Source organism: Lycium barbarum, chromosome 1 (genome assembly GCF_019175385.1).
Source record: "Lycium barbarum isolate Lr01 chromosome 1, ASM1917538v2, whole genome shotgun sequence".
NCBI lineage: Eukaryota > Viridiplantae > Streptophyta > Magnoliopsida > Solanales > Solanaceae > Lycium > Lycium barbarum.
The window spans coordinates 87,800,587-87,809,299 of NC_083337.1; positions in this window are offsets into that span (position 1 = coordinate 87,800,587).

Here is an 8,713-nt window from a genome sequence, read left to right on the forward strand (position 1 = left end):
GTACTCCTCACTAGTTCATCCACTTATGCAACAACGGAGGATTTTTCCGAGGTGTAACAAAAGGCATATGCATATGAAAGTAATTATGTTTTCAAAGTGAAAGATGATTATCTTATCATTGAGTATAAACTTGATAAAAGAGCATTATTGAGTATGATGAGTAATAGAACGAGCGGTGCTCGATGGTTAGCCCCGGGTACCCGTCGCGGCCCCTAACCGGGTCATGACAATTGCCCCTCATAGTCATAAGTTAAGCACATATGATCTCATATATCCTTGGAGGTAACTCCAATGTCCACGATAGAACAACTAACACCCAGCAAATATCAATGTATGAACTTACGAGGTGTAACACCTGTACCTGGCTCTCACTGAACAACAGGGTGGCCCATATATGACTTATAACTAAACTATAATGACTCCTGTAAAAACAACAGCTTGAGCTCGGTATCAAGAACTCACAACCACCGATACATATATATTGAAAATAACAGTGCAAGCCGACTAGGCCGCTACATAGGCTGTACAACAAAAAAAGAGCCGACAAGGCTACATATCATCCCAACTAAGTACAACTGTCTACAGACCTCTAATGTGTTACAAAGCTGTAGAAAGGACGGGACAGGGCCCGGTCATACCCATATATACATATAAAAAATAGCATACCAAAAATAGACTGGAGCTCCGAACCAATTGGAGCGCACTGACTACCGCGGGGTGGAAGTCCTACTGAGCTGGACGGCCCGTCAGTCTACCAAAACCTGCGGGCATGCACGCAGCCCCCCAAACAAAGAGGAGTCAGTACGAATAATGTACCGAGAATGTTGGGTATAAGAGCAGCATATATATAAGAATCATGAAAGAAATCTGAAACATGGAAGCTAATCCAAGGATCCGAATACATCGGTGTGACTAAACATCTGGAAGTACCTGTATAACTCTGTATAACTGAAAGTACCTCTGAGGGCGTATGATATGCATGATTTCCTTTTAAACATATATCATAATATAACTATTAGCATTGTGGAATGTACAACCCGATCCATAATGTCAGTGTTGTGGAATGTACAGCCCGATCCATATGTCATCTCATCCCGCGTCCGGGCTAATCTCATACCGTACCCACTACAGTGGTGTGCACATCTATGTGCCTGCCCGACCAACTATAGCGTGGCGCAGTGTAAGAAAATAGCTGTATATATATATAAGTGCATGAAAGACTCGTAAAATGATGCTCTGAACTCCTTAGGGTAACATAAGATCTTCCAGTAGCATAAAAAGCTAGTGTGTCAATATAATAGAGATCCGGAGACTATAGATGTGAAACATATGAACTCAAGGATGCAATGAATCCTATACTATCTAGGAATAGAGTCTTTGGAACTTGCTCGTTTATTTCTTTCGTTGGTATTATAAGGATCATGCCAAATGAAAGAAAGGGATAGCCTAAACATACCTTATCCGCTCCTCAAGCTAACTATGCTTATGTCCCGATCTTGACAAATCCATACACAAGACCAAGTATTCCAACTATTAGACTAGATCGTGCTTATATTCCAACCCTTAAACTAGTTTATAACTTAACGAAATTCGGACAACATTTCCTCTATAAACTTAACAATCCCCCAAACTCCAATTCAACCCAAACATCAACAACAATACCAATACTTACATATCAAAGTATAACAATATCCATACCAAAAAATCTCCCAAAACAACCCCTAATCTCATCTTACCTCAATCAACTTACCGCTTTCAAAACTATATTTTCTTCACTTTAAAACATTGAAACTCTTGGTAATCAATCCAATAACAAAGGTAAGAATCATAGACATACCTTGAAGGAACTAGAACTCCAAAATCAAATTTCACATACAACTCCTAAGCTCAACAACTTCAATAAAACCATAAGAACAACTTTCCCTTCACTAGCTCGAGTTCACGGGGCTCGGATCTTGCTAAAACTTCACTACTATGTTGGGAAATGTTCGGAGGAGTATATTAGGGTCTGCATCTGATTTGGGGAGTATAAAATGAAGAGGAAAAAGTGATTTGGCTATATATATAGTAAGTGGAATAAATCTCCACCACCTTAGGGTTAACGAGAAAGTCGACAGCCCGTCAACATGTCGACGACCGTTGACATTCACTATCCTTCTGCCACCTGAGATTATGGGGCTTTGGCAGGTTGACAGCATGAAAGGAATCCACGTCGACATGTTGACGGGCCGTCCCTTTGTACCGTCAATGTGCACTGCTCCCTGGTTTCCTAAGTTGCTCCGATTCGTTTTTATTCGATTCGTTTAACTTCTAAACCTATCGTAATGTAAGGAACATATACTTGTGCTTCGGTATACGTGAGGTAAGGCACTTAATATCTCATAAACTCAGGTACGAATCTCCGTACTAAGGGTATACACAACTAGGATGCCATAGACTTTCTTATAATGAAAACGAGAGGCATAAAATTCCCCCCCCCCCCTAGGAACATTCATCCTCGAATGTTCATACAAGTCATGAATTGTAAAAAAATTGGCAGAGTCTCCCCTGTAAACTATGTCAATCCAACCTGTACACAACAACCCAAAACAATACCACACAAGGCCACATGCTAAAATATACAACATTATGGCCTCACACGACCAATCACAGGGCTACGCAAAACAATAGTAACCATGGCCTCACATGACCAAAATAAAAATAGCTATAAGTATATCACGTACCTAACGTCTGAACTGCCTCAGAGGATGAGAATAGATATGGATATCTAGTCTTCATATCATTTTTTTTCTTCCGATGTCATTTCTTCAACATTATTATTCCTCCAGAGCACTGTAACAGAAGCCACATCCTTAGTCCGCAACCGACGGACTTATCTATCTAATATACCCACAGGAACTTCCTCATATGGTAACTGCTCGATCACCTGGATATCATCTATTGGCACGATGCTCAAGGGATCTCCTATGCACTTACGGAGCATGGAGACATGGAATACTGGATGCACAGACTCCAGATCAGAAGGTAGCTCTAACTCATATGCTACCTTACCCACTGTACGAATGATTCTGTATAGCCCAATTTATCAAGGGCTTAACATACCCTTCTTGCCAAATTGCATCACTCCCTTCATAGGCGAGATCTTCAGGAAGACCCAATTGCTGACCTCATACTCTAAGTTACGTCGCCGAGAATCTGTATAGGATTTGTGTCGACTCTGCATCGCTAGTAACCTTTCTTGAATCACCTTCACCTTATCAACTGCTTGCTTTATTAAATCTGGGCCTACTAGCTGATTCTCTCTAACATCAAACCGTCCTATGGGTGATCTACATCTCTGCCTATATAAAGCTTCATAAGGAGCCAACTGAATCCTAGAATGGTAACCATTGTTATATGTAAACTCAATAAGAGGCAAATGGTCATCCCAGCTACCTCAAAAATCAATTACACAAGCCCTTAGTATATCCTCAAGTGTCTATATAGTACGCTTAGCTTGCCCATCTGTGTGCGGGTGAAATATGGTACTAAGACTCACTTAAGTCCCTAATCCGTTCTGGAAATATCTCCAGAAGTTAGCTGTGAACTGCGCTTCTCTATCTAAAATAATGGTTGTAGGAACACCATGAAGTCGAACAATCTCTTTAAGGTAGAGCTTCGCATAATCTTCAGTTGAATCAGTAGTTCGGACAGGTAGGAACTGGGCGGACTTTGTAAGCCTATCAACTATGACCCAGAGTGAATCATACTTCTGCTGAGTATGGGGCAAACCTGTGATGAAATGCATATTAATTACCTCCCATTTCCAAGTCGAAATCTCAATAGCCTGCAATAAACCTCCAGGCATCTAGTGCTCTATCTTACCTTATAGGCAATTTAGGCACTGAGCGACAAACTCCGCTATGTCCTTCTTCATACCATCCCACCAATACACTTCCTTGATACCTTGGTACATTTTTGTTATGCCTGAATGAATAGAATAGCGAGAATAGTGGGCTTCCCCCATAACCTACCGACGAATCCCTACAACATTAGGAACACATAATATACCTCGATACCTGAGTACTCCATCCCTTGCAATTGCAAAGGGTGTCTTTTCTTTTTGTGGAGCCGTATCTCGATAATAAACTAAAACAGGATCCTTGTACTGACGCTCCTTTATCTCTACTACCGAAGATGACATCGTTGTGTCCTGGATAGTAACTTCTGTATCACCTAAGTCTAACAACCGAACTCCAAGGCTAGCTAACTGACGAACTTCACAGGGTTATCTCTCTCTTCTCTGGCGGCACATAAGATAAACTACACATAGACTTACGACTAAGAGTGTCAGCTACAACATTTGCCTTCCCAAAGTGGTACAAACTATCAATATCATAGTCTTTTAGCAACTTTAGCCATCGCTTCTGACGTAAGTTCAAATCCTTCTGCTTAAAGATGTATTAGAGGCTCTTATGGTTGGTATAGATATCAACATGGACACTGTATAAGTAGCGCCTCGACATTTTCAAAGCATGGATCACTGCAGCTAATTCAAGATCATGGGTTGGATAATTCTTCTCGTGTTTTCTCAGCTGTCTAGAAGCATAAGCAACAACCTTACCATGTTGCATTAATACACAGCCCAACCCAATACCTGAAGCATCACAATATATCACATGGCCATCTGTTCCCTCTAGAAGAGTCAAGATGGGTATTGACGTCAACTTGTCTTTTAATATCTAAAAACTCTGCTCACATGCATCCGTCCATTGTAACTTAGCTGATTTTTGAGTCAGCTTGGTTAGTGGGGCTGAAAGAGAAGAAAACCCCTCTACGAACCTCCTATACTATCCTGCCAGACCCAAGAAACTACGTATCTCTATTGGTGTCATGGGCCTTGTCCAATTCTTTACAGCCTCAATCTGTTGAGTATCCACTTTAATGCTTTCATTTGAAATAATGTGATCAACAAAAGCCAAAGAGTTCAGCCAGAACTCACACTTAGAAAACTTCGCATATAACTCTCTATCTCGAAGAACTCCAAGCACTGCACATAGATGATCTGCATGTTCAGCCTCTAAAGGTGAATAAATCAGAATATCATCTATAAATACAATCATGAACAGATCTAGGAAGGGTCTGAATACATGATTCATCAAGTCCATGAATACAGTTGGAGCATTAGTTAACTCGAATGGCATAACACAAAAATCATAGTGCCCATATCGAGTCCTGAATGCCGTCATGGGAATGTCTCCTCCTTTCACCCTAACCTGATGATACCCCGATCTCAAGTCTATCTTTGAAAAGTACCTGGCACCCTGCAACTGATCAAATAAGTCATCAATCCTCGAAAGTGGATATCTATTCTTTATAGTCACTTTATTCAATTGCAAGTAATCAATACATATTCGCAAAGAGCCATCCTTCTTTCCTACAAATAATACCGGTGCTCCCCAAGGCGATGTACTGGGCCTAATAAAGCCCTTATCAAGTAAATCCCATAACCGCTCCTTCAATTCTTTCAACTCTGCAGGTGCCATTCTATAAGGAGGAATGAATATTGCCTGAGTATCTGGCAATAGATTGATAGTGAAATTGATCTCCCACTCCGCCGGAATACCTGGAAGCTCATCTGGGAACACTTTTGAGAATTCATTAATTACAAGAATAGATTGAAGGGTCGGTGACTCTGCTTGTACATCCTGAACCCGAACTAGGTGATAAATATACGACTTTCTAATCATCTTTCATGCCTTAAGGTAGGAAATAAACCTACACCTCGGCGAAGCAGCATTAGCCTTTCACTCTAAAACTGGCTCGTTTGGAAACTAGAACCGGACTACCTTCGGTCTACAATCAACATTCGCATAACAGTAAGCCAACCAATCCATACCATCCATACCCATAATAGCATCAAAATCGATCACATCTAACTCAATCAAATTTGCTATGGTATGGCGATTATAAGCTATAACTACACAACCTCAATATACTCTTCTAGCTATGACTGGGTCAGCAAGTGGCATAGACACCTCAAAAAGTTTAATCGACTCAGGCTCTATCCCAAACTTACTAGCAACAAGCGGTATAACATATGACAAAGTAGAACCTGGGTCAATCAGTACGTATACGTCATAGGAGGAGACTGATAATATACCTGTAACAACATCAGGAGATGACTCACGATCCTGTCTACCAGCTAATAAATAGATGCGGTTCTGAGGACCGCTCGAACTAGATGCTCCACTCCTTCCTTTACCACATCCTGCTGGTGTCTGAGAACCTTGCCCTGAAGGGCGCATAGATGAAGAAGAACTAGCTACAGACCCTGTATGCTAAATAGTACCTATACCACCCCTAGACGGACACTTCCTCATCACATGACCTGGCTGGCCACAAGCATAACAAGCATTCGATCCCAATCGGCACCGTCTAACATCTTGTCTACCACACTGGGTACACCGTGGAAAAATTGGCCTCATCGGTCCTGACTCCTATCTATACTGAGAGCCTGAAGCTCTAGAACTCTAACTCGCTCTGAAATAAGAAGGCCGATCAAATTCTGACCTAAAAACCACAGAGGTGCACTCGCCGTTGAATAGGATGGATACTGAAAATACTGTTGTCTCTATCCTCCTCTAAACTCACCAACAACATCTAAAGATCTAAATATCTTACCATGGCCCCGGTCACACTAGCGCTCTGTCCTCCGCTGACGCTTAAGTTCGTTCAGGTTCTGTGCGTATGCTTGTCTCCGAGAAATATCCATACCTGGCTGTAACGCAGCTGTCATTCACTCATAAGTCAAATGTGGCCTTAAACAACCACAAAACGGTGAACTCGATCCTTCATCTTAGCCACCATAGCTGGGGCATATCTAGCCAATGAATCAAAGTGCACATTGTACTCCCGGACACTCATACCGCCCTACTCAATATGTAAGAATCTATTTGCTCGGGCCGTTGAACTTTTGGTGGTAAGTAATGGCGAATAAAGGCCTCTGAAAACTCTTACCAAATGGCTAGAGGGGCATCCTCTCCCCTAGATAGCTCCCACGTTTGGTACTACTGCACTGCTATATCATGGAGCCTATAAGAAGCCAACTCTACTGACTAAACCTCATTAGCATGCATGATCTTTAATGTCCTCTGCATGCTATCAATAAAGTCCTGGGGGTCCATATTTTGCCTCCGTTCGGAGAATTCTAGGGGATCTAAACTAATAAAATTCTTGACTCTCACACTAATAGATCGGTCTGCCTGATCAACGCCAACTCCTTGACGCTGAGCCTGAGCGGCTACCAATCTAGTCAACAACTGTATAACATCCTGTATATCCTGACCCGATGCATCTAGCTGAGGGACTGGAGGCACTGGGGCAGGTGCTGGAGCTGGGGATATCTGTCACGACCCAACCTCGTAGGCCGTGACTAGTGCCCGATCTGGGCACTCAAACACATTCTAGTATAAAGCAGAAGCCGACAAGGCTTTATTTCCAATTTAGATAATTTCCAGAAAAATATCGGCAGAGTTTCCTTTGTTTTACGGACTATCCCATATACCCTGCACGCAGAAAATACCAACAAAGGCCACACAGGGCCAACAGAGTAACATTTAAAATATATGCGGACCGGCCGTCGCGGCGAATGGGATCGCCCAAACACAACATATACACACAGCTGTACATAACGATTCCAGCCCACAAACATGTCCACAGACCTCTAACAGACCGACAGAATCATATGACGGGACAGGGCCCCGCCGTACCCATGAACGAGAATATACATATATAGAAGTGACAGACTGTACCAAAAGATGGCTCTGAATAAAAGAGCGCTCCAAATGGCAGAAAAGATATCCTAGCCGGACGGATCGGCAAACCTGTCGTCGGTACCTGCGCGGCATGAAAACGCAGCCCCCGAGGAAAGGGGGTCAGCACGAAATATGTACTAAATATGTAAAGCCTGAATTACAGAAACAAAATCATAACTGGTACAGAACGTACAGAAAGTGAGCAGAAAATCCAAAGTATCCAAATACATATTTTCAAAACATGCAGAGTGTGTACAGAAACATATGTCATATCAAATCCGGCCCCTGCCAAGGGACTCGGCAGACAGAACGTGGCCACCCTCCCGACGCTGGTGCCACAACACAGAAGAATCAGAATAGGGGCATAACCCCGTAGCATAATATGTCATATCAATTGGCCATAGCAAATCATATCAGAACAAGCGGACATGGCACATCATACTCCACAAACCCATGTAAGCGTATACCTGCCCCCTCACATCGAGGCACGGCGAACAATGCAGAGGATCACGCTTGAGAACATATCCTGGCCCGGGCTCAGTGGGGGAAACATTGGGGCATCCACGAGTGGAGTAGTGAGAGACTAATGCAATTAAAATATCACAAATGTTTTAATAGACTCGATGAGGCATATCAAAGACAAACCGATCCAATGAAGTCGAACGGGAACATGATAAATGAGTTTCGGATACCATAATGGATTACAGAAGTATAACCTTTTTGAAATCGTTTCGAGTGTCAAAACAATTTATCGGACTCAATGGAATATTTAAAACCATGTTTGTTAGGTAATTAGAATAGTAGTCAAAACGTTTCTTTTAAGAACTGCTCGAAAAGAAGACTTAAGTACATTAAGGGCAAAACCGGGAATAGCGGGCCCACCTCGGGACAAACAAGGCGGCGGGCTCAAATTATGC